This window comes from Mytilus californianus, unplaced genomic scaffold (assembly GCF_021869535.1).
Source record: "Mytilus californianus isolate M0D057914Y unplaced genomic scaffold, xbMytCali1.0.p SCAF_6, whole genome shotgun sequence".
In the NCBI taxonomy this organism is placed as follows: Eukaryota; Metazoa; Mollusca; class Bivalvia; order Mytilida; family Mytilidae; genus Mytilus; species Mytilus californianus.
In genome coordinates, this window is record NW_026262712.1 from 78,999,850 (window position 1) to 79,026,380 (window position 26,531).

At 31.0% G+C, this 26,531-nt stretch overlaps 1 protein-coding gene across 1 annotated transcript in view; it reads left to right on the forward strand.

The window, feature by feature from the left end:
* Nucleotides 1–3,612: 3,612 nt before the first annotated feature.
* LOC127705306 (buccalin-like) overlaps nt 3,613–26,531 on the forward strand; it is a 29,225-nt gene continuing 6,306 nt past the window's right edge. The window contains exon 1 of the mRNA XM_052209626.1: nt 3,613–3,792. The gene's annotated coding sequence lies outside the window, so the exon portion shown is untranslated. The remainder of the gene's footprint in view (nt 3,793–26,531) is intronic.

The window sequence follows — 26,531 nt, forward strand, 5'->3', positions numbered from 1 at the left end:
TGACTTGAAGATGAATGACAACAATAAAAACGTTCAATTTTTGGGATTTACCATATATTGATATTAATATTGTCTCATGTAAATTTACTCCATATACCTTCACATTTTCATTGGGTATACGCAAAACTAAAAAACTGCTTACATATTACAACTAAAAATCAGAAAGATTCAGACAGTATAACAAATTATTCTCTTCGTAACAGCTGAGAAATCCTTGACAAAATGTTTTCATTTCTGTTGGGTTGCAGTAAAATTGCAAAGTATTAACAAACACCAAGTGGATATTTTAGAGACTTGAAAATCACTTTCAGTTACTGAAGTTAAAAATCCTTTTTGCGTGAACCCCCTGAGGGGTCTTTGATAAGTCCCTCTGTGGATAGGCTACCACGTGACATTTTATATTTCAACAATCAAAGTTCATTTGTAGATTGGAAAGTAAAACAATAAAGACTAGGTTGCAGTAAAAAAATTATTGATATGTTAAGAACTTATTTGCCTTTCGACAAAACATGTGTTTTAATAATGTGAATGTTTATTAAATATCAAGTATAATGAAAACGCAATTATATACTTCATGCTTTGAGACGGTCCTTGTACGCGTTGTGTGTGTAGTATTTTATATACATTGTAGCGTCACGTTGTGCATTGTGACTATAAACCTGGGAATAGTTTATTGACATATAATGTCCCAGAATAAACTGATTATTTCTGAACGTTTATCATTTGATATTTTGTATTTCAATCATAGCATGGGAAAATGTCGGAAGGCATGATGAAAATTAAGAAAACGATATTTCTGTTAAAAATATTCATATTAGGCCGGAAAGCAGAAAGATAATCAAACAAAAGGATTTTTCTGCTAAAATATCTATATTTCATTAATAGATACTACCAGACTAAGAGAATATTCTTATTAAGTTTAAACTGAGACTGAATTTATTCTTAATAGAATATGATTAAATTAGTCATATATACGTGCATTATGTCTCATAGGTTTGAACATTCATTACATTTATGAAAATTATATGCAAAATATGAGCACCAATGAGCAGGGATGCGTACCTAAAGGTATCTAAATATTTAAATTTTAAACAGTCGTGAATGAAAAAATATGGAGATATGATAGATAAAATAAATGCATCCAGTTTATAAAGCAAACTGAGTGCTTAAATTTATATTGCGATTGGTTTATGCAATTTGCATTAGACATCCGGTTTGTAGAAACTGGGATTTGCAAAAGGGTTATGAGAAAATGATGTACACTCCCAAGTAATAAATAAAATAGTCCAGCCTTAAAATGTATATTCAAATAGTAGCTGTACATTGTACATGCAACTATCCAACATTGATTTCAAATGACGTGTGCAAAAATCTACACACAATTACATATTTTCAATAAAGGTGTTTTAACATCATTATTATATTATTCTATTCACAGTCAATTATTTCAATTCAAAAGCAAACAATTTTCAGCAACATTGTTTTGGTGACCAGTCAGCGGTCTTAGGTTCACGTATTGCTTTTCTTCTTTTTTTTTTTTTGAAAGAAAGCAACTTGTATCTGTGCGATGCTTCTGGATTGGACTGATGATAATCTCCGAGAAAAACGAATGGCTTGAACTTTGACATTTCTGTGTCTTTGTGAAAAACCAGCGTAACATGGACCTATAAAAACTCCCGAGATCGTTTACGTTGAAAGTGAAGATATCTTTATTATGATTATTTTCTTAGTGATGAAAACTGTATACATAATAATCAAAATAGAATATCAAATAACTATTTTGAGAAAAAAAAAACGCAAACTATAAATCATTTCCCATGTTCCGACAACGAGTTGTTTTAAGATTATGGTACCTTGTTTACATTTCTAAAAATAACCCGGTTTGGGAATTTACGCAAATACGAGTCACGCATTCTGTGCATAAAAACAAAAACAATGAACATTCACTGTTATAAATATATTTAATTTATTTTTTTGGCATCTTCTTCTTTTAAAAAAAGATTAATAATAATGTATTTATTTCAATTACCTAAAATCTTTAATTTTGCATATACAGAAAATAATATAGATCCGCAGATAATCATGTAACAATCTCAAACCCATATCTTAAGATGGACCGGCTTAGTGCCGGCCCATAATAAAGCTTAAATCAAAACAACATTTCGCTTGTTTGCAACTTCTCTATAATCGTGCCTTTGTTTTGTGTTTTTTTTATTTGGGAAAGTATACTAAATAGTTATTGATATTATTCAAAATGGATATCGACAGCAGCAAAAGCGACAGAAAGAATTTTAGATACTTCATACAAAAGGACGATGGTCAGAACCAATAACGTTCATTAATGTCTTCGATTTTTTGATCGTTTACATGAAACTGAGAGTAATTACTTTGAATTTTAACAGTTGTTTATCTTTTTAACAGGTCAAACCTATTCGATCTTTGTTCAATTTTTAAGTTCTTTTAACTAGTTATGTCGTTTCAAATATCTACTTCTCCGCTTAATACTCGTCATTAAAACATGTACAAGATGCTATTACAACTCATCAAAGATACCAGGCTTATAAGTTAGTCAGACGAGCGTTTCTTCTACATAAGACTCATAAGTGGTGCACGAACTAACAGTTGTAATGTCAAATCTCATACCAAGTACCGAAAATTTCAAAAGATTGTGCTTACTACGGCTAAGGCAATCTATGCCTGGAGGTGAAAAAAAAACTCTGAGAAAAACAGAAATATCGTCTAATCAATAATGAAGCTTTTGTATCTCAGATAGATTTTACTGGCATATTGACAAACTGTTTCCTGTTTTATAAATGAGTGCCCTGTAAAGGAGTGCTACCATTATCTATCGTCGGACACGAGCTTTTTTCTTTTAGAAAATGGGCCTTACTTAAAAACATTTAAAATACATTTTAGGGAGTTATGAAATATCTAAATCTATTTATTTCTTTTTCTTATCATTTTGATCATATGAACAATAAAAAGAAAGAAGTAAAATATGTTGAATGTCATTTGTATTGTCTACAACCGTGTCATTGCTATTTAAATACTGAATTCCTCTAGGGAATACAAACAGGACTTTGGTATGTTCAAACGGAAAGCAATTGGAATTAAAAGTCAATAAGGAATTGGTACGTCTATTTAACGACAAGACACTGTAATCGAAAATGTCAACTGTTAAACAAAAACATATGACTGACTTTTTACAGATAGGGTCATAGGTCGTTTCTTTTAATTACAAATCATCTTGAAAATGTCAATTAAGTTCACAGGAACATATTAGGTCAATTATTTCCTAACAAAATAGGTTATCAAACAGAAGAAAAATAATAAAATGTCAATTAGCAATAAAATTCCTTTTTGTTCTAAGAAAACAATTTAGAGAATATGTTTATAAAAATAAGGGTACACGTGTCTGATACGTTATCACGTTTTGTAAACTTTATGTTCTTTCATCTGAGCAAGAAGACACTGGTGAAACAAATATTATTATTTCTTAATTGCATTACATTTAATCAGGCAATGCTCTTCGATCTAATATAATTAACCGTTCTCCATATTAGTTATAACAAACACATATCATTTGTATGATAAACGTTCGATGAATAACTAAATAAATTTCCGCCTGGCCAATGCAATTGGGAATCAGCCATGTGAAGGTGGCTGTAAGTGGAATATCTAAAGAATTGATTTGTGAAACACCCACCAGATAAGAATGGATATAGTCTATAAAAGCAGTGTAGTTTATTAATTAAACTTGTTATTGCTACCTGGAATAATAGTGGACACCTGGTAAGAATTTTATATGCTTGTTTTCTCTTTTTAAATTAGAATATTTCCTAATTATTGAACAAACAACGATTTAGTGGTGAAGGCATATACGCATAATTAAGCAATACATATAGTAAGGATTTTTAAAATTAATTTTCAATGTATGCAACAAAATAATATAAGATGAAAGTATTATTACTGTTTTCATCTATCTGTAAATCATTGTTTGATTGCAACAGTTCTTCAACAATAATCATTTAGTTTACTGAAAGACATACAATGAACAAAAGTAGCGATGTCAATTTGAAATAATTTTTCATTGATATATTTTTGATACATGTTAGATATAACAATAAATATTGATCAATGTTCATTATTGATGAAAGCATTGAAAATTGTTAATAAATAGAAATTGCCGCAAACGAACAGTAATAATGAATTTAAATAAAAAGATAACAAACTTTTTAAAAATCGACACAAATTCCAGCATACAACTTGTATTAGTTAACGTATGTATTTGGAAAAAAATACATAAAGTATTCTTTTAAATAGATCTAGTTCTTATGATTTTTATGAAATGTATGATACAAAAACCTTTATATCTATCGTTTAGAAGATATTTTTTAACTTCAATTTAAAAAAGTTCAAGTTCGATTGACAGATTATTGTTTTTCCACAAATTATACCTTCTACAGTTAGCATATCAGACCAAAACTATTTTCAATAGTAAGGAAATCAGACCAAAACAACAAGTTTTACGAGTATGTGGGACTACTTGAATTTTAGAGTATAATAATTATGTAAATACTTAACTGTATCGTTTCTTTTGTTGATAAGTATAATATTGTTGTCTTCAGTATTGAGCGCGTTTGGTTTTTAGACAATAATGGCATAGAAATAAAGTTATCGTGTACTCGAAATAAACTTGATAAATTTTCTATCAACGTCAAAGAAATAGATGCATGTTTCATATACTTATGAAAGATTGAAGTGGATTATATCAAGACAGGCAGTTTAAATATGGAAATTTTGAAAATTTGAACAAATGTCAAAAACCATTGTTCAACAAGGCATACCAAATTATTACTGAAATAATTCAGCATTTCTGGGAAAAAGTAAAAGCAAATGCCATAAAATGAATAACAAAACTACTTTCCATAAAATAATTTAACAACTCTTGTTTTTATTGCTGATGAGTACTAACACACAGCTTCACGTTGGAACCAGGTTGATCGTAAATCTGATTCTCTTCATATCTGCCCTTTGTGTCTATTTATCCATTATTTATCACAAATACAGACCGTTGTGGTAGAATTGATGGTACAATAAGATTGTATTTGACAAGTAGATTCAGCAATGGGCGTCCCTGGTGCAGGTGGGTCCTGATGAGCGAATCGGACGTAAGAGGGTTTTTTTAGTATTGTTTCCATTTGTTTACGCTTGTATTTATATTTTACTCATTTTGTACTTTATTGAGAAGGTGTGTGAAATATATGGTATGTTCTATCAGCTACATTTGTTTTATCGGCGTCTTTGTCAATATGCTATCAACTACAAAGAACTTTTGTTGGCCTCTTTGTTAAGATTTATTTGTATGTTTGTTTGAATTTTTTAGCCAGTTTTCATGTATATTTACACAATTTGGCTGCTGGATCCCAATTGTTGTCACATTTACATATTAAGTCTGTTCGGGTTGCTCAATCAATTTTGTCAATATAACGTACGTTAATCAACGGAACTATGAACAACTGTTATATAAGTGGAAGGTTTATCTAGTTATAAAACTAGGTTTAACCCACCATTTTCTTCGTAAAATGTCTCTGCCAAGTAAGAAATATGGCAGTTGTTTTTCACTCGTTCCTTTGATTGATGACATTTGATTTTGTTCGTTTTTATAGACTTCCCGTTTTTGAATTCACCTTGGTTATTTTTGTTATACTTTGTTATTGTTATATTAGGTACATTTTGGAAATTTTTGTCTAATGCGATTTATAAGTTTTGCTGAAAATAAGGTTGAAAACTGTAATGGTACATTTAAAGTTAACCCGCAAGTTTTACAAATACAATTAAATGTTGATGCTTAACGTTTAGCTGCAAATAGTTCAGGCATACATTTAGGACCCGAACGAATTGATTAATAAATCATCCGAGAAGGTTTTACAAAGTAGTTAGACCGCGATGAAGTCATTTTATTTGGACTTCCACTGAAAGTAGAGAATTTAGTGATATGTCAGACATGTTTACCTTGAAACTGACCATCTATGGACATCCCAACGAGTTGTTGCAAATGATGTTTAATGTGCAGAGACCGTTGCACTCTCTCAATTGGATTCCTCAAATAAACGTTTTTCTTTGGTCTGGATTTGACTGTGTATTTTACGAAAAAAAGTCCATGTTATCACATTTGTTTACCCCAGATACTGGTTATTCAATAAACATTTTACAATTATTTTTATTATATGGTTCTTATACAAATACACATCTGCGTTTTCAAACTTTTAACAAATCAAAGTTATAAATATCAGTATGTTTCGAACATTCATAACATTCAAGTATTTCACTGTGACATTGTCAACATTAACGGAAAGAAATTCGTCATAGTGTTAATAATTTATTGATATAGGTCATGTGTCATCCGAGAACTAAATATATTGAAGCAGTGTTATGGATGACACCCTGCAAATTCGAAAATGTGTTAGTAGCGTAATTGTGACATTTGCTATGATTTATTTGACTATCTAGTTTCTGGTTACCTAATGTTTCTATCGCTGATTCCAAATGAACATGAAACAAGAAGTCTATGGGGTTTCTTCTAGATATTTTTCAAGGCATTTACACTTTGTAGGCAACCTCACAACTGGGATATACCACACACCGTACATATTTTTTTACAGTGTTTTAAAAACGTTTTTGTAATGGTATTAGCTTGATCCTTCGTCGACTCATGATTTTGATTGTGCCATTAGTATTTTCTTACCTTTCCCAATTATAAAGTAATAACAAACAATCTGTCCATTTGTGAATCAAAATAAGACCATCTAGAATTTTAGAAAAACAAACCATATTTTATCGATATCTCTAATGGTCTTTGAAGGATTTATTTCAATCCTATGATATTTGAAGACAGACTCATTATATATAGATTGAAGAACTTATATTTTCCTCCTATGCGATTTAGTCCTGAACACTTTTTATCATGTGAATAAATTCACCTGACGCCATCAAAGCTCCATAATGTTTTCTTTTTGAAAGGGAAAACAAAAACTTTTATCGATATCCTATTGCCCCTGTATATTTTACCACTGGTTACATATACAATTACTATTTTGTCCATGCTTATCACGTTTTCTCTGGAACAAAAGGTCAGAGCTTCCTATAAATTTCATAACAAGCTTTTTGTGAGCATGCGATACTGTGTGGTCGGTTTTAACACTCATTGCTAATCTGAGTATGCTAATACGAGCCTTTGGTGTATCGTATTATAAGTCTGATATCCTTTCCCAATTTCCTGTTGATATATATCCATTCACTAACGGCTATGTTTAAAAGAGATACGAAAGAACTCTTAAGTCGAAAATAAACTGACAACGCCATGGCTAAAAACACAAAACACAACATAGAAAACTAATGACTGAGCAACACGAACCCCATCATTGAAAATGTTCGTCGCATTTGTTCTAAGTAACTACAAATCTTGGCGTTTTAAACTTTATAATCAAGCGTTATGTGAGCATGGTTTACCTTGTGATGCATTTTTGCATCAATTGCTCATCAACTTCGTGTGAACCGAATACTTTTATATTCTTACATTTAATGACCATGTAGGAGATTTTCGTCGTATTGTTATTAGAAACTTAAAATCAGGGCTTTCTGAAATTTGGAGTCAAGCTTCATGTGATCATGCTTTACCGTATGATGCGTTTTTTTTTATATATCTATTGGTTTACCGAAAATCTAAAGCGGGGTGTCATTTGTGGCAAATAGCACAGTTCCACTTGTTTATCCTGAAATCGGTATATGACATTAACCTTACTATTTATCTTTTTGATAATTTTTAATTATGGTTATAATTACGGTTTTATTTATGGTTAACACATAATCCTTCTAACGATATTTTTAGTTCATTATATTATATGAAAATGCTTAGCGGCGATGGTCACACAGTACCTCTGTATTGTTCTGTTTCTATCTCATTTCCTCATTAAGCTACTCATTAAAAATTCTACCCCTTCAAAGTATTGGTATACTATGAAACAAACATATCAGTTTACGTTGTAAACAAATAACTAATGATTGTATCTTAGTGATATGATACAGCCAAAATATTAACAATCTTCATATATTTTTAGTATAATATAGTGTAAATATACGAGTTTCAGGGTTTATTTGTTCGCTTGAGTTGTTGTAATTGTAATTGTAATTGAAAACAAAAATCGAATGCTACAAATACGTTTTATCGCGGTATGATATTGCGTTAACAGTAAAAAGGAAAAAAAAAAATCTGAATCAATGATTCGATTGATTTGAAAGACAGTTATTCCGAAGTAAATGAGTACTATGGTTTAGACTCCTTAAGTGAAATTATGAAAAACCAAAGTGAAAGTCCTTTATCAATAATAAGAGCTGTTTGATAGATAAATATGATACCAAGTTTTAAATCAACATTTACCAGTATATTCATTGTACAGGATACTTTGAAGCTAGAAAACAATAATTTGCGACTCATGTGTTAGATATGAATACAGTATTTCAATTGTATTGTAAATAGTCATATATAATATGATATACCGATAGAACAATTCCGATGGTTTCAACGTACCTTATGATGTGAAATAGGCTACATTATCTCATAGCCTTCAATTACAAGCAATTACGATTCAGGACATATTTTTCATAGCATTGTTTATACAAAAAATAATACACTCAAGGATTAAAGCACAAAAATAAGTACCAGCGAACACATATTTCCGATATGGGTAATTTTTCATCACGATACACCTTGTAAATTACAGCTGTAACACACTTCATTCGATGGCAATGGTTTCAATAATTCTTTCTCCTTACTTAAGCACTTCAATTATCTTTTGCATAAAATTCTTGGAAGAATTTAATTGCTTTAGTATTAAACCTGCTTATTAAATTTGTTTTATTCATGTGAAAAGGTTTATACATTCTGTTATATCAATTACCATTAGTCAATTCGTGAAGTTTTATGAATAGGATTATATAAATGAATATGACAGGTTCACTACGGTTCCCCAATAATCTAATTGAACTATAAAATTATTCGATATTTTTCATTGTTATTCCGCATAACAGAACAAGAAGAAAACATATAAAAGTTCAGGATAAAACTATAATTTGCTAGCTTTAATATGCTCTAAAGTAAATCAAGGCACTTGGAATAAAAGGCTCTTGTTAAAACCTAATATTAGAAGTCAATAAACTATATAAAGGGGAATGAGCTTTTACTTAATTACAAACGAGGTTAAATTATTTTTAAGAGTATAATCTATTTCGAGGATCCGTTATTAACGCATTTGGAAGGACCATTCTTTAGACAAATAGAATATTTTATAATTTTAGTTTTACTATTAGTTGTATTCCTTTACTAATTATTATAATGTCATTGCTAATTTCGAAAAAAAATATTCAATTCGCAAAATGTGTATTTCCAGACCAGAATTTCACCCCGATTTTCTTTTGTTGCTGACATTGTAGTCTTCTGTGTAAACATAGTGGATTGTTGCTTGTCATTTTGCTCTTTGTGTGTTATCTAATACCAGGGCTATTTGCAGTGTGTGTGACTGCGTATGAATTTATGTTAAGAATAAAATAAATCATTTGAATCATGCAAATATTTTATCAATCATTCTCTGCAAATGTGTGTTCCAGGGCTTTCTTTAAACAATAAACGGTACCGAAGTATTTATATACACATATGGTACCAACTCTTTATGTAAATCACTTAATTACTCTATCGTATGAGATGTATTATCGCGATGTTATACGAACGAAAGATGTCTATTTTTTTTAAATTTAGATTTAATGCCCAAGCATGAAGCATCTGCTTATTGTACTGTAGATATATACTTTGCATTTAGAGTGGGGATATGCTTAGCATGAATACGCGTGTATTCTTGTTATATTTGCTTTGAGATGTCTCAAAATTGCAATGTGATAGATTTTAGGAAATACTGAGTTTTATCATAACATAATTTCAATGTAAGAAGAACATACCTACGTGTGTTTATTAATTTTCCATTCTTTTTTAGCAATGAATACGTATTACATCAGACAAGTCGGTGTTCATCTTTGTGCTCATTTTATGATATGTTTATATGTAAAATAGGGACGTAGGGGAAATGTACATTAATTAGTTTTTGCCAATTTTGATTTACATACAATCAAAACATCACTAGAACCAAATAACCACTTTTTATACTTTTACGAGTTTGTATTCTTAAGGTCTAGTATGTCTTCAGGAAATGTCTAGTTCTTAACTTCTGGAAGGTTTAGCGACGTTAATATATTTTCCTGCTTTGTTACATAACATACAAATCATATAAAATCCTAAAACTTACAAACAAAAAAATAATATGCCATTAAATTAAACAGCAGCAGTAAGCATCTATTTAATAAGTTGAAATATTGAACAGTGTTTTACCAAATTTCTTTGATCAGTTTTACAAAGACAACTTAATCTCTACTTTAATTTAAGAAGAGAAAAGTTTTTATTAAAATTGTCTTTTTATCAAACTGATCAACATGTTCATGATCAGTTACTCAGGTGATAACAAATTACTGTGGACGAAAAGATCTGCTAAAATGAGCCGAGCGATAACGAGAAAGCCAAACTGAATGAAATAGTCTTGGGATTTTAGATTCTAGAATATTTAAGAAATGGTGTTTTATTATCAGAACGGTATTATTTTGAATGTTCTGACTTACCCGGAATCTAATATTGATCGACAAAAATTTCTAAGATGGAAGCCGTGTTTTTGAGTGTGGATACGCATGACGGACTATGCATATTTATCACGAGACTCTTTCAGGCGATAGCGTCCGTTTGTTACCTTGATTTGTATTGTCTTAATAACTTTAAGAGATTTGGACATCGATAAACTACTGTTCACATTAGTCTTTAAAGTGCAATGAATAGCAAAATGCCCGTTTAGGTTTTTAAGGGGTTTTAGAATTTTGAGAATAAAAAGCAAACAACTTAAACTATAAATGCGTATGAAGATTATATTACGATAGTGTACGATAACAATATCAGATAAGCTTCCTGTCAAAATTGAACATAATTAATTTACAATATGAACAAAATGAAATTCTATTTTACAAATAAATGACGTTTCATAGCTTTTATAATGCTTTTGATATGCCAAGTCCGAACCGATCAGTCTTAATAAATATCAGCTCAGGCTTTTAGATTACAGGATAATTGCAAAATGTAAAAATACAAAATGTTTAAACAACTTCTTTGATAATATTATGGTACTAAGCAACATAAAGATCAAACCAGTAATCAAAGCTTTTTTGCGAGGACTAAATTTAATCTAAAAAAATATTGAAACAACAGAAACAGCTACGTGAAAATGAGGCGGAAAATACAACTTAACGATTCTTACTCATAACACTTTATGAACAATTGGTTTCAAAAATAAACTATAACTATCTATGAAACGTACTACATTTTTTCTTTCGGAAGTAAAAACTTTAATGAATGTATCTTTTGTTATTTTCGTGTAAACAATTTGTCTTAGAATTGTCTAAGGATGTAGTATTTTTTAGATTGAGGCAGGTCTAAAATAATTTACATTAGGTGAAATTGTTTCACATTATTTTCCCCTTGTGATCGATTTACCAGCTTTAATACCGTTTATTAAGTTAACAGCTTCCTTCCTGTCATCTTTGAATCGGATATTGTGGTAGCGGGTCTATGAGTCTACACGCCAACCAATCTAAGATGTTGCTTTCATTGCGTCTCAAATATCAACGAAGAATGAAAAGGATTTAAGCTTACATTACTTGAAAATTTGCCTCCATTAAGATAACTTAACAACATCAAATGTGACATAAATATGGTAAATAAATTAACATGTACGTAACTTACAAACGAATCCAACCTTGGGAAAGTAGGGGGGAAAAGTAAAACAACAAAATTACCGAACTCCAAGGAAAATTCAAAACCGAAAGTCCCTAATCAAATTGCAAAATCAAAAACTTAAACACATCAAACGAATGGAAAAACACTTGTCATATTCCTGACTTGGTACAGACATTTCCTTATGTAGAAAATGGTGGATAAAACCTGGTTTGATAGCTAGTTAAACACTCTCGCATTGAATTCCATTATATTGACAACAATGTGTGAGCAAATTAAACTTTAAGACATAATAGATAAAAATGTGAAAATTTGGGGTACAGCAGTCACAGTTGTGTTATAATCTTAATCACTATAAAAAACCCAACTATGTCAACAAATAAAAACAAAATTGCATATAGAAACTCTATAAACAAAGCACATAAGCAAAAATGAAAGACAAAAATACATACAAAAAATGACCATAGCACAATAACCAATAACACTATGGCGGGATGTATGAATACATAGCCACGCTAAAAGGATATTACCAAAAATAGACTAAACAGTAAAGTATAAAAATGTACAAAGACAAATAAAAAGAACACTATAACACGTAATTAAGATGATAAACAACGATAGTACTTAGAATCTATACTTCCAAGACCATTATCTATTATTTGTGAAGTTGATACAGAATATTTATCAACAAGGTCTTGGCATCATCCGATGTAGTTTGTTAGAGGGGTTTAAAGACAGACATCTTTTTACCTGTCTTCTTAACTTCGTTTTTGCATAAATGTTATTAACAAGCCAAAATTGTATCTAAGGAAATACAGTGAACATGTATTGTTCCAAAAGCAAAGTTTATGCTGAATCTCGACAATTAGGGAGACGGGCGATTCTCAGACAGTTGAATGGTACGCTGTACCTGATAGCTATTTGCATTTAGAAACTTTCGTCTATTACCGTCATATCTGAACTGTTAAGAAAAAGCCCGAGGTAGTTTTTGTCACTATATATGCAGATATATAATTTGATGATATATGACATGATAAATTTAATGTCTGTACTATTCAGAGTTTGGAAACTCAAAGAGAAGTAATGTTATCTAAATTGTTTATGTTCTTATGATTTTTGTATTGTCATTCTTATAAGTCGGAGGGGTTAATTATCTTTTAGAGATACGATGTAGTGTTGCCAAACTTTCTACATTTTCTTTTATTTACACGAAGGAACAAAAATCAATTGAGGAGGAAATCCAATTATTCATGGCAAGCAGGTAACAAGTGCTTTTGGATGTCTTGAGGGTATTCAATTACACAGACATATCTGGACATATTCAAAACAATCATTAACAAAAAAACTTAATTATGAAAAATATATGGATATTTCTGGTGCGGATTTCCATAGTTACAAGGAATGGCCAAAGAACATATCCCAGATGTAATACATTATTAAGTCAGCAGATCCATGGAACACAAGGCTAATTATATTGGTTAAATTGACAATTAATTTATCTGACGGAGATTATATTAACCTTTGCATTTTCCGTGGTTATGTTATCGTTTTGAGTATAAATCTTCAACATGTTTTCTTTTCAAAAACGATGTATCCAAGACAGTATTCTATAAATTTAAATAACATTATCTATCTACATATAACTAATATATCATGTAACGGAAGAGCTGTAAGACCTAAGTTAATACGAATATATATATATTAGATTGTAGATTGGTTGTTTTTAGTAACTATAATCGTTCTCTGATGTAAAATTGCTGATTAGTGTTTTAGTTATCTATTATACCAGTATTGTAGATTTAGTGTTTTCATTCACTTATAATTATTTTAATGTACTGAATATACCTTGTTGTTATTTTAGTGGTCGAGATTCAAAGGGGGAAAGTTGAGATCTCTCAAAAAATGAATGTTCATGTAACTTTCAAAAGTCATAAACCTCGTCGGAGATTGTCTTTTGTTAAATCTTAATGTTTTTTTTTCATTTCGGAGAATTTCGCCAAAATGGTATATTTATGAAAGTCCCACGTGTTTTTAATAAAAAGAAGCCAATTGCTAAATTTATGAAACTGCTTCAATTAGCTTGTGATTGCGTCAGTAAACCTCGAAAACTGCAAATTATATTTAGAACAATCTGTTAAAATGTCTTCACACATGTATGTCATATTATTTGGATGTCCGGCATTAAATCAAAGCCGTTAAGTTATTGTCATGATAACGTAATAATTATTGATGTTTTGCAGATACATTGTTTTAAATTACTTCGTTTTATAAGACGTGTTTCAACAGTGTATTCAAATTTGGCATTATAGTTGAAATCAATATGTGTTCCTCTCATTCTACGCAGTATTCATTTATTTAAAACAAAATTACACGAAGATGATTATATGTCTTTAAATAATCTAGATCCACTACTATTTAAAACTAACGATATCCTGAAAATGATCCTCACCAGCTTTACGAATTACTTTCTTCCTGGGCATTTAAAAGAATTAATAAAAGGAATTGTGGGGAGTGGCTGACTAAGACAACATTTGTTTGATACTAATGAAGTTACAGCAGCGCACAAATAAAATTGAGTATGGAAATGGGGAATGTGTCAAAGAGACAACAACCCGACCATAGAGCAGACAACAGCCGAAGGCCACCAATGGGTCTTCAATGCAGCTAGAAACTCCCGCACCCGGAGGCGTCCTTTAGCTGGCCCCTAAACAAATATGTATACTAGTTGAGTGATAATGGACGTCATACTAAACTCCAAATTATACACAGGAAACTAAAATTAAAAATGAAACAAGACTAACAAAGGCCAGAGGCTACTGACCTGGGACTGGCGCAAAAATGCGGCGGGGTTAAACATGTTTTTTGAGATCTCAACCCTCCCCCTATACCTCTAGCCAAAAAATGTAGAAAAAAAAACCGCACAACAGTACGCACAGTAAAACTCAGTATAAGAGAAGTCCAAGTCCGATGTCAGAATGGGAAACAAAAGAAAATAAACAAAATGACAATAATACATAAATAACAACAGACTACTAGCAGTTACTGACATGCCAGCTCCAGACCTCAATTAAACTGTTTGAAAGATTATGTCTTCATCATATGAATATCAGGCATAATCCCTCCTGTTAGGGGTTTAGTATTATACCGTCATAAAATATATGAGAAGAACATAACCCGTGTCATGCTAACAACTAGTTTTAAAATAAATGTGTTTAGTTCAGATGCAAAGACCCTATAAGTGAATCAATATTAAAGCCAAAATATGCAATCTTTAATGACCTGACAACAATATCCCTTCTTAATAAGTCTGTTTAAAGGTTTATTAGCTTTTGAGGTGAATACTGACATTTTTGTGCTTTGTAAAGTATATTACCATAAAAGATTGGATGTGAAATACCCGAACGTATAAGATGTCTGCATGTTGAGTTATATTTACGAATGATGTCCTTATACCGATGATAAAATTTAGTAAATGTTTTGACTAGTTTATGGTATTGAAAATTCTGGTGTAATAATTTTTCAGTAATACATAAATTTCTCTTGCTGAAATTCAATACGTTGTTACATACACGAGCGAATATACTTTTAATAAACTACTGAAACGTTTGAATTTTGTCAATGTTTAACCATAATAAAATACTATCATCAAGTTTTTTTTTAAAATATAAATGTATTTACAAATGTAATTTGAAATTCAGTGTCCCTGTTCCTTGGAGACTATTATATATGCTGGTTTTCTTTTTTTTTTTTTATAAAATTTTCAGATATCGAAATCTATTTTGGTGACTCACTATTCAGACAGAACACGTTTTATGCGATATAGAAAGTGTGACCTGTATTTGTCTCCCTCTTAGGCTAAAATAGAATTCGTTAACAATACATTGGTCTTCTGTATATTTTAGGATAAACATGCAATTTGGCCCTTACCGAACTAACTCCTTTAAGACATCATATCTTCTGAATTTTTTTTATGCACAAAATGACAGCAGCAAATACGTATAACAAAATTAATGAATATTTCTGACTTCCATTCTTGAAAACTTGTCATATTTCATTTTATCGTTGTGAATCTTGAAGACATGTTCAATATTTGTACATTTATTGCCAGAACTGATGCATTTTGTAAAGTGAAATCTCATGTCACCACTGAGTGATGTATATTGTGTCACCACGTAAATAATAATTAATGCAATTAACCTTTATCTTAAATAATTACATAATTAATGGCTAAATTTCTCTATCTTAGGATATGGAGAAAATGGCATTATTTTCAAGCTATTCTGAGGTGATAATTATTTTGATAAAACGATGGCATTTAAGAGGAAGCGTTAATGGAAGAACGATTGTTGTGATCCACGGAGATACTGATGATCCCGTGGTTCTTTATCTAACATGCTTCTACAAATATGAACCAAAACAGTTGGAAACTGATTTGAAAGATCGCCATGAAATGCGTATTTGCCTTTTGTTTTTCAAGATAGATTAAAGAAGGGTTAAAATCGTTAACTGATAATTTAAACATGTAACTTAAAAGTAAATGTCAACATCGGCAAAATGTACGTGTCTCATTAAAATAACCTTAGATATATTTTGTTTATAAGAAGAAAGATTATAACATTGTATGTTACAGTAATCAAATGTATTAAGTTTAAAGCAAACCTGAATCTGACAATATCAGGTTTGAATTATTGCTAGAAATCCATTATGTAATCACAAATAATATTTTACCGATGTAATATTCATCATTCTACATTCAAATTGCAATTCTGTTATAAGAGAAGTCAACTGGTCTTTAATTTGAAAAGCTTCCAGATGTCTTTATGGTATAGCCTGTTTTCTTTTAAATATTGAATTAATTTTATATTAAATAAACTGTGTTGACGTGCAACAAAAACTACATATATCCTAAGATAGGGAAAATCGCTTTTCTTTGGGTGATTTCACATCACGTACTAATAAAATACTTGTTAATGAAATTAAATCTCAAACAAATGAGGTTCAATATAATAACATAAAAAATTGTTCAAAGGATATTTAAAGCTTCTCAATTTTTTCTTTATAATCGGATATATGTTGTTTTACGATTTTTCAATTGACATAAGTATGCATTTCCATATAGTCATATACATTCACTGAAAATTGCCGGCGAAATTGATGTTTAATGTTGCACGTATTTTGTTGGCTCAATCTGTAAAAGCTATGTCAGTGGGAATTATCACGAGTCCAACAATGACATAAGACAAGAGTCACCTTTATCATTAGTCTGGTTATAAAACAACACACATACAACGATCTAAGCAATACTAATTATCTGTACACGACATGGGACCAAGATAAGGCAATTGAAATACTAAAGACCACCAGATTAAAAACAATTCATTTTATTTGACGGTATTCCATTATATTGTCTGCAGCCATGAACGAAAACTGATCCAAACATTTATGTATTTAATATTAATATATTCAATATCTTTGAAATAAAGTTGATATTTAGAATATAATTGAACATACAGCATTTGTAGTATGCAATATTTGTTCCTTTTGCAAGTTTGCATGTGGTCCAATCGTCACACGAATTTCCATGTTGACAAGTATGTAGAATTGTATTCCTACCAAAGAGATTTGTTTCATATTGTAGAAGCAAGCATGTCAACTTTAAGATTAGCATTAATTGAATCATAAATATATTCCATTATTGAATGCTGGTACAATTAACTTTCTTCTAGTATTAGAAGCGTCAGGGGGCTTGACATAAACTGTTCAGTTCTTCTACCTTAAGGCATTTGCATGAGTTAATTTGTGTTGACGTTATGTAAACATATCAATAAATTATTAATAAAATAATTTTCGGGAGATCTTAAACGATTTCCCAGACGTAGTTCGTGTATGTAAAAGTGTGTTATTTCATCACCTGTATATATAAGGTATCCTTTATTAATAATTGGTTATCAACGGTACCAGGATTATAATTTATTACGCCAGACGCGCGTTTCGTCTTCACAAGACTCATCAGTGACGCTCAGATCTAAATAGTTATAAAGCCAAACAAATACAAAGTTGAAAAGCATTGAAGACCCAAAATTCTAAAAAGTTGTGCCAAATACGACTAAGGTAATCTATATTCGATAGTAGTTTGTTTGTGTGTTTAAAAGTGTGTTATTTCATCACCTGTATATATATGGTATCCTTTATTAATGATATTTGACAGTAGTTTGCCAATGTTTAACTGTCGTTATATTGAAACCAGATTTTAAAAAAGTAGGTGAATCGCTTCTACCCAAAACGTAGTAAGACCAAGAGCTTTGGCAGGTTAAGCAAGTTCTTCCTAAAATCGTGTAAGTGTAATATGCAATGTACAATTAATCGTTTACTTAAAATAACTCTATGTATATTTGATTTAAAATATCAGAGCGTTTATGTATGTGTTATTACATATTTCTAAGTTTCCTGCAATGATCAACATTCCAATTAAATGAACAATATACGCTCATTGTCAGAAAATCTTAAATTAAATGAACAAACTTTAAAAACAGAAAGACATCATTTTATATCCATTACAACAATATATATATATAAATATTAAATATTACCATTCGATCATAAAAGAAGGGGGCTACCAGAGAACTATAAGCGAATATCGCGTAACATTATTTGTATAGTGATATGGCTAATAACAGTTTTCTTAACGTTTGTTTGGTTTTTCTATCGTCAATGTTTAGTATTCATACCTTAGAGATCAAATATAAACACTCCTTAACTTTATGCGGAACTATTATGATCCACTTTAGAACAGTTTACGACAAAATATGGTCTTCCCTAGAAAACTTTTAGCTGAGATAACTATTAGACACCAAGATTCGGTCAATTCTACTCGAGAACATTTTGAATAGTGTTTCATTAGAAAAGATTGTGACATCTTTCCGCCTAGAACAGATAGTTCTACTCTAGAGCAGATCTTGACAGTTCCATCATAGAACAGTTTTGGAAAATTCTACCCTAGAACAGTATCTGACATTTCTATGTTCTCGAGATAAAAGTACATTAAACATGTAAAAGCGACAGTATAATTCACTGATGTTTAATCGATTAGGAGACAAATCAAGGCAACACATAAAAACTGAGATAATCGCCGGAACTTCAAAAGGGGGAGACCAGGTGAGTTAAGCAGTTATATAACGCATTATTCTGACGGCAGTTCTGTTAAAGCTTAATTTAACTGTACACACGACCAACGACATTCGGTTTACTAAAGCATGTTTTGATGGAGTATCAGATCAATGGTTGATTAAATTTTACAGAAAGTCTTGAATTAACCCAGTAGAAAAGTATCTGGATGTGCAGAATTATCACAGTTATATCTTTAAAAAAATTATGACTTTATGAACAACAATGATTCACTTCCTTGAGCCATCAGAGTGTCCATTTTAAGCATATTCTAGTGTAGAAGAATATAATACAGAATATCAAATGAGACAGATTCTTTTTCATCCAAAGGGATACCTGTGTTGGGACAAATCTTGTTAGCTTGGATGCAACACACATACCATAACCTGTACGGATTAGTCACTTCCGTGTTGAGGATGCATCTACACACAATATTAAAAATGAAGTGCAAGACTGATCTAATGACATCTTAATTTTTTATCATAAAAAGACTACTACAGAACATAACAACCAATATTTTGTCTGTACCAAGTCAGCACTGTAACAGTTGTTTTCCATTCGTTCGGTTCATTGATAACACCCAACGTTCGATCTTGTCAGTTTTTATGGATTTCCCCTTTATGAATTTACATTGGAGTTCGGTATTTTTGTTATAATTTTTGACTGAATGTATCATGAGCAACTGTTGTTTTAGTGACTGCGAGGCTGTGTATACATAAAAGCCAGATTTATGCTGGTTTGTTCTTTTCTTGGCTAGGCAAAACAGGCTGTAAAATAGAAGAATACCGAGGGGCGCTTAAAATCACAAATCAAAGGAAAAACAGACATCATGATTAAAAGAAAGAAAGGAGTAAAAGACAAAAAAGCTTATCACAAAAAGCTCATTGAAGAGAAGTAGACATGAAATATTCAATACTTAATGCCCTTTTTGGTTGTATCAAAGAAGTATTATTTTGACATCAATATAATACTTATATTGTTGTATCTACTATCATTTTATCTGTTACTTTTTTGTCCATATTTTTTCTGAAAACAAAATCAACAAAAGCATATCGAGCTTTACTGTATTTTATATTTGATATCTACATAAACCAAGAATATATAAAGAGCACATTAGTTATAGGGATTTAATCGACGTTTTACAAAAGCCTTTTCGTATAGTATATAAATAATACCTTCACAATAACTGTGAAAATATAATTAACCATTTGATATTTTGTTGTTTACTTACTATACTGTGTGTCTATTGTGTCGCATGGTTTATTTTCTTATTAACATTTATATCATAAGAGTATGTTTACTGACAAAAAAAAGCTTCAAATAAAATGAAGGATTTCAGTACATCCATTGTAAAAAATGTTGTCCATTTGAATACGGAAATACCAATAATCTAAATTAAATGGTAGTAGATGATATCTAAATCAACACCATTTAATAAAGGCGTTTTAATTTTCGTATGTCCGCAGATGGCTTCAGCGACGGAATAAAGAGTTGTTCTTTGAATCTGAAAGTGTCCTTAAGGAATCTGGTTCTTTAAAAGTTAATTAAAAACAAGACTCGGAATCTTCACGAAAGTTTAACACTATAAGGCGTCACTAATAAACCTTGTTTATAACGCAACATTTACCAAAATAATTATACAGAAGTTACCATTGAGAGTTTTCCACGTCAGAAGGCTAATCTTTAACTAATCTGTTGTTTTGCTAACTGTATATTGATCTAATGACATCGCATACAAACATCAGACATTTAATTGTTTTACGACCATGTAATTACCAACCAAGAAGCGAAATTAATATCATAAAGAAAACTTGAAAATTTATAAATTGTTTTTAAACATTTTACCGCAGGTGATAAGGACATGTATAATCTAATACTCAAAATATAAAAATTCCCCCAATACAATTATAAAGTAATTTGCAAAGGTTTTATAAATTGTTACGTAGTGCTCAGTTATTTGTCAAGACTGGTTTGTTGCACATTACATTTCTCGTTGCAATGATATAATAATAAGGTTGGTACGTTGATAAGAATGAATGGTGATCTAGCCTTTGTAATGACCCTTATCGATAGAAGAAATAGTGATCCTGTCTTTGTAATGACCCTGCTCATTAGAAGAAATAGTGCAAGATTTAATCTGCTGTTATGTTTTTTTCCCTGAAACTGCATAACATGGCATGTAAAACTGGTTTGCACTTTTAGAGACTCGCTAACGAAATTTTGATGAGGTTATGATGTTCATTTTTGGTATGAACAAGCATCCTTGAAAATAATAAGTAAATAAAAATTCAAAATTTGTCGTTATTTACACTGTATCATTTTCTTATTTGCATTAAACTTATTAAAATTTCAGAGGTAAGTGCGTCAGACGTGTTTTTGACGTCATCTTAATGTTTGACCTTTTCGTAAACTTAGAAAAAGCAACTGGAATCGATGGGTTTGCTCTTTGTTGAAGGTCATGTGGCGGCCTGTAGTTGTCACATCCTTGTATTTTGGTCTTTGATAGATAATTGTCTCATTGGCAATCATACCACATCTCATTGTTTTCATAGTAATGCCTCGAAATGACAAAATATTAATATAAACATTTTTTCATTAAAAAGGTTTGATGTAAACTAAAAGCAACTATTACAGACAACAGCAACCACTAGATTACAGACTTCTTGTTAAGGGTTCATTAGTTTTTGAAACGGCTTATTACAGTTATATCAGTAAAGGACCTTCACTTCAGGTTTAGTTCCTAACTACCCGGGAAGTTTGCTGTTGTCCTGTTTTATATGCTAATCGTGGAGTTTCACACTTGACCGACCTGTTAACTGTTGACACATCTTATAGTCAGTCCACGAGATTTAATAGTAAATTTGTATTTTACGTGTCTGTAATGTATGCAGTTTGATATTTAGCCTGGTAGCTGAGCATTTATCTCCTAGAGTGGTGAAATCATACATGTATAGTTTTCTATTTGTCCATATCTTGATTGGCTTATTTTTTCCTTGTAATGTGTATTCCCCTACCTGCAATGTATTGTCCTTTACAAAGGACGCTTTAACTAAAACGGCATGTATTGCCTCCATTAACGTTAATTAATGATTAGCTGACAAACGTTTTGAGAAGTTGCATGACAATCTATCCAAACGGGAATTAAATGGATCTCATATTTCAATGAAAAGATGACAATCAACAATTTGAATCTTAAACAAAATCCATTAAGCTTGAAGTTTCCGATTAGTGAACAATTAATAGATAATTGTCCGAGGTCTCATACTGCAATTTACGCAATGATCACAAAAGCTTGACTAATCCGATTTTAATATTTGGTTTTTTTCCTTGAACAATTGAAAAGTACCTTACATCAATCTGACTGAATCCTTAAAAAATAAAATGAATAACTCGTCAACGTAGCAAACAACCAAACATGATAGAAATCACTATGAAATAGGAGTGTCTAATCATAAGACTGATTTCAAGTTGAATTAGTAACATAAGACAATGTTGTAGATATACATGTACAAAGTGAATAATAATTTCACAAGGATTGTCAGTATATCATGTTAAATATTAAGGATGATAGGCTCTTAGCAGTTCGGTATTAAAATATCAAATAAAAAGCATCAGGCATTTACACCATTTACCTTAGGTGCTTACATCATTGCCTAATGGAATATTATGTCAAATTAAAAGAAAGGATAACGCGCCTACACGGCATTACGGTTTGATTTTACAAGATGCAGTTGGACGCTTAAAAACCAATCATATAATCTGTCGTTATTTAATGGCAAATAACAAATAAATGGAGAATGTGTTCATGGGACAGATGATGCCCCGCTTGGATATAGCGTTATAAAGGGACATAACTAGAGAACTGTATAAAACTGGAAACCTCTATCGTCGGTGATGCATATATAGTAGGAGACGCTTACCCTGTCGACCTAGGCACTCGGTCATTAAACTTTACTCAGTACTCAAGAGTACAAAACATGTACACGAAAAACAAAATCCGGTAATTTGACTGGTTGATTTCTGAGTCTAAGTACAATAATCGTGCTCAAAATTTGTATTACCGCAGGACCCGGTCTCGCTCCTTTGCGAGTTAATGCGAGTTCTTAATTTCTATTTGTTTTCTCGATTTGCTAGATTTGTACGTCTGTAATCTACTGTCGCCTTAATAAAGACTCTTTAGCTCTCTCAAAACACCTTAGTCGGTGTCGAAACAATCATATCACCTGCTACTTTAGCAAAACGATGTTTTGTTTGAAGATACTATTTAAATAAAGACAACAGTAGTATACCGCTGTTAAAAATTCATAAATCGATTGAGAAAAAAACAAATCCGGGCTACAAACTAAAACTGAGGGAAACACAAAAAATATAAGAGGAGAACACAGACACAACAGACACACTAAAATGCAACACACACAGAAACGAACTATAAGATAACGATAGCAATTTTCCTGACTTGGTACAGGACATTTAAGAAAAAATGGTGGGTTGAACCTGGTTTTGTGGCTAGCCAAACCTCCCGCTTTAATGGCAATGTTAAATATAACACTAAAATGACAACATCACATGACAGGACTACAATACAAATATATAGAAGAACATACAGGACAGAGAAACTCACAAATAAACAATACAATAGAACATTACGACAAGCTAATAGTTATCAAAGGTGCCAGGCCTAAAGAGGAAGAGCATTGATGACCCAAAATTCCAAAAAATTGTGCCAAATACGGCTAGGTTATCTGCCTGGGATAAGAAAATATTTAGTATTTAGAATAATTCATTATTTTTGCAAACAGCAAATTTATAAAATATAAAAATGACCATATAATTGATATACATGCTAACACCGAAGTGGTGACTAACTACATAATAAAAACGAATACGTAAAACATACTAGATCAGCACTTAAAAACAGCACAGCCGAACAACGCATTGTATGTAAGCCGAATAGATCGACGCACAAAAGTGACGTCACAGGTAAATTTCTAAAAAAATCCAAAAAATAGGATAGAGTTCAAGATTAGATTTGTAATACTGATATTACATGTATTTAATGACAATGAAAATTACAATACTTATTAATATAAAATTGTGTTAGTATAGGCAACAAATAATAAAGGGAAATTCAAACTCATAAGTCGAAAATAAACTGACAACGCCATTGCTAAAAAAAAACCAACAGACAAACAATGTAAGGTTATGTAAAATAACTATTACACCGCAGAATATAGATAGAATCTTATCTGTAATTTAAAAATATATGATCAAAATAGTCAGATATCCAAGGATGTGATACATATAATACCATGGAATAATATCGAACATTTTGAAAGTTCTCTCTAAATATTCCTTACTTAGTGTCCTTATCCTCCTTCCTCCCGAATGAAACATAAGGATAACCACGCGTTTGTTTCATTCTTTTCCATTCATTGCCACAAGCTGAGCTTGCCCCTAGATGCAGCTGATTTCTTGTAGCTTGGTCGTAACAGTTCTTCTTCTGGTGGTACGGTGGTACGAGGTCAACCTGGTTTTCTCTTTCCAGTAGAGAAATATTCTGAACATGTTAAAATTTCTCTCTATATATATGGAAATTACAGTTTGTAGAATATTGGGTAATATTTTAAACTCTGAATTTAAGGAAATATTGATATAAGCGGTGGTTGTATTTAACATTAACATTGCTTTTGAGTTCACTTACCAGACCAGAAAAATGGACATATAAACCCATCTCAACGGTGTATATTCGAAATCATCAGTACAGTCTCGATGTCATGTTTACAACAATCTTTTTCTCACCGTTGTATGAGAACAATATGTACAATGTTTTAATGTTGATAGACATATTTGATGAACATCCGTTACATGTCAGATCGACCTTTCCTTTCTGTATCATATGCTTAATGAAATATATGTAAATGGACATGAATTTGTTAGTTGAAATAACGGAAATCATTTCCCTTGTCAGTCATTCTCTGTAAAAGAGAAGAAAGAAATCATGTAATAAATATGACTTTTTCAGTGAAAAAGATCGATGAAACATTATGTACCCCTATTTGTGACATTTTTACCTATTATGTCTGTTTGTTTTGTTCACACAATGTTGCCAATATAAGGGAGTTTTATGCGACTGTCATACAAGTGAGAGGTTTAGCTAGCTATAAAACAAGGTTTAATCCACCATTTTCTACATAAAGAAATGCCTGTACCAAGCCAGGAATGTGACAGTTGTTTTCCATTCGTGTGATGTGTTTAAGTTTTTGATTTTGCAATTTGATAAGGGACTTTCCGATTTGAATTTTCCTTGGAGTTTGGTATTTTTGTTATTTTACTTTTAACTAAGTTATCGAAATAAGCAAAATCCGCTGCAATATACATCTAAATACTGTAAACATGATATTCAATTTACCAATCCATGTTATATTAATTGTAAAAACTGCATTGCTATATTCGTATGGGAGCCAGTCTTAATCGCCAACTTTTTTATCAGGGGCATTTCAATGTTACACTTTGTAAGATTAACTCCCCTGTTGTTTTAATTACATTTGATCGTCGTTTTTTAATAAATGGCATTTTGGTTGGCATCTTTCTCCTTAATAGTTTGCCTTCAAACAACAGAGCAAGGTGTGTACTGACATAACTACTCATGGACTAAGGGGATATGTAATCATATGGTGGTATTCTGTTTGTTTTTTTCTGTGATTCTCATCTTAGATATACATTTACAACACTGGGCAAGTCAGACATAATTATGTGTCTGTCAGCGAGATTTGACTCCATAGGTTTTTTAAAGTCTTTTGCAAAACCCAAATGACCATCGAACCAAAAAAAAAACAAGCTACAACGAAACCATTGAGGTATTTCTAAAATAAAGACGACATAAAAATATAAAAGTAATTCTAATTTGTACATAGATAAATATTATCTCTACATGTAGATATTTATTCTATTGACTTCCTGTTTGTTCTTTGGTATTTCATATTTCTTTAAAATTCAACCAGAAGAGTAAACTAATTGTTTCTTGTATTGTGAAGACCCTATTACCCCTTGTCTTTTTCCCCTGGGATATTTCAACAGAATATAATTGAAAAAAAAACGCATAGGAATCCTTTAATACGGGAATAAATTATAGTTGACATTTAAATCCGTCCATAAAGTATCAGTATCACATATTTTAATATTTACAGTCTATTACACTTCATTAACACCATAAATAACAATAAAAATAAAAAAGCTTCAAGATTTTAACTATTTATCAAAAATCGTTTTGAACTGGAATCCCTTTGCCTATCTTAAAATTTAGCTTAATGTTTCATTGAAAAGTAAATTGATTATAAAATAGGATTTAATGTTGTGTTCTAGAGTTATTGTTTCCCACAACGCAAACTGATCAATGTAAATCAGACACCATTCAAACAAAAAAGACATAAAACATTCAACACTCAACCATTGTCTTTAATCAATTGTACAACTCATTCAGATGAAT